The sequence below is a fragment of the Falco rusticolus genome, chromosome 3, assembly GCF_015220075.1.
Source record: "Falco rusticolus isolate bFalRus1 chromosome 3, bFalRus1.pri, whole genome shotgun sequence".
NCBI lineage: Eukaryota > Metazoa > Chordata > Aves > Falconiformes > Falconidae > Falco > Falco rusticolus.
Window position 1 is genome coordinate 36,559,596 of NC_051189.1, and position 2,408 is coordinate 36,562,003.

The window sequence follows — 2,408 nt, forward strand, 5'->3', positions numbered from 1 at the left end:
GTGCTTTTCACGTATTTGTAAGCCGCCTGCAGTGATTCTCAGCAGAATCTTCTGTGTGGAGAAGATTGCATTCAGAGGGCATTCTACACCTGGAGGGATGGCGTTAGTAGACACAAGTGAAACTGTGAAATTGTAGCTGTGAAAATACAAAGCCAATCCCCACAGGCCACCATGTGCCCAAGGAGGATCCATAAATTGTTGTCCATAGGGTCAAAAAATGTCCAGATCCTGAGAGCATCACCAGTCTCCATTGGCCCTGCCTGGCCTCTCTCCAGCCCTGCCCATGTGCCCAGGAGCCCCATTTCAGCACAGGCCTAAGCACCATGCCTTTGCCTGAGCTATACTTTAGGTTAACCCATGCCTTGTCGTTGTTCCTTGGATGGATGTTGAACTTGTGTGGTAGGCTTGCCTCTACCCCTTTGTCTAACTCCATCTCCTGCAGCTCTTTGTGTGGGTCCCTGGATGTACCTCCATCCTGATTCATCACCTTGCCTTCTCTGGGACTGCTAACAAAACCTCTTTCTACCAGTATGGCCACAGCCCTGTCCAGATCCTGTGCGACTGTGCTAGGAAGAGCACAGTCCCACCAGCTGCAAACCAGCAGTGCTTTAATAGCGTGTTTCTTATGAGCCTGGCGAACCTTCTGTGTGAGTCATTCCCTTGGCAGCAGCGATGCGCGTGCATGTGTGCTCCTGGAGAATAAACAAACTTTTCATGCTCTGACCCCAAAAGCTATGTTTTAATGAGCTATTGAAAAGCCGAAGCTTCCTGCTGCAATACATGGTAGCCTGTATACATGTTATATATACATTGCAATAGGACAGCTCTTTGTAAATTTTAGGGGCATAATCCCAAATGCTGACTTAACATTAGGAGACTTTTCTTCCTAAGCTAAGTAGTCAAGAGAAAGAGGGAAGAAGATACTAGATGGCTAAAGTAAATTTCTGCTCTTTAATACTCTCTGGAGGATCTTCCCTCTTGGCAGAGTTACTGGACCCCAGGATACAAAGTCCCTGAACTAGTTTTCTTTTACAAATGCCACCCTTGGCTGTATCATTAACACACCATGTAAGACCTGGGGTTGAATGTTTCAGTCCCATGTTTTGAATTCCCGCACACCAATGGCAGGCTTTTCAGTTAGCTCCACAAACCAGAGTTTGTGTCTGTAAGCAGAATCACATAGAATCACAAAATGGCTGAGGCTGGAAGAGACCTCTGGAGGTCACCTTGTCCAACCCCCCTGCTCAAGCAGGGCCACCTAGAGCGGGCTGCCCAGGACCATGTCCAGGTGGCTTTTTAATATCTCTGAGGGAGACTCCACCTCCTCCCTGGGTAACCTGTGCCAAGGCTCAGTCACCCTCACAGTAAAAATGTGTTTCTTGATGTTCAGAGGGAACCTCCTGTGTTTCAGTGTGTGCCCAGTGCCCCTGGTCCTGTCACTGGGTGCCACTGAGAAAAGTCTGGCTCTGTCCTATTTGCCTCCTCCCTTCAGATATCTATAGACATTAACAAAATCACACATGAGCCTTCTCTCCAAGCTGAATGGTTTCAGCTCTCTCAGCTTTTCCCCATAGAAGAGATGAGGAAACCAGTTGCTTAATGGTCTTCATGGCCCTTTGCTGGACTCTTTCCAGTATGTTCATGTGTCTCGTACTGAGAAACCCAGAAGCAGTGGTTATCCATGATCTTTATAACATAAAAAGTGTTCTTATGGAGATGTTGACTTCAGATGCAGCACGAGGCAGGACAGAAAGGCTGATTCATTGGAAATGCTAATGGTTACAGCACAGTCAGAGTCTTTACCATCTTCGGCATATATGGGAGCAAATAAATTTGGTTTTCATACCACAGTATCTCTGGCTGAGTTAAGATGTTAAAGCAAATAATGGTGGTCATGGTCAAAAGGACCTTGGAGTCATTTCAGAACTTTAGGATTATTTGAAAGTATTCACTATTTGAGTCTCAGAATGGACCTTTGCTAGAAAGTCATGACAGATTTCTGTCACACAAGCAGCTACCACGGAGAAAATTTCCTGTCACTGGTATCACTTTCATGTGTGCCAAACTTAACAGCCAAAATCCACTTCTAAGTGTATTGGAGCACATAGGTAACCATATACTTTTGCACAGTAATAGACTTATGTCTACAGTGCAGCATTTAGGCAGACCACTTAGCGATGACATTTACCATAGCTAAAATTAGAGCTTAGTTTTGAATTTGTTTAAAAATCTCTTTTGGAAGAGGAGAAAAAAAATGAAGATCAATAAGAATATCCAGAAGAAAATGCGCGGAATAGATAAGTATTCACAAATACATTTCACTCAGTAATCATCTGTGCATGTGGAAGATCCCAGAAAAACTGCAAGAAACCCACAGAAGTGAAAAAAAACCCATGAAAACCAATGTA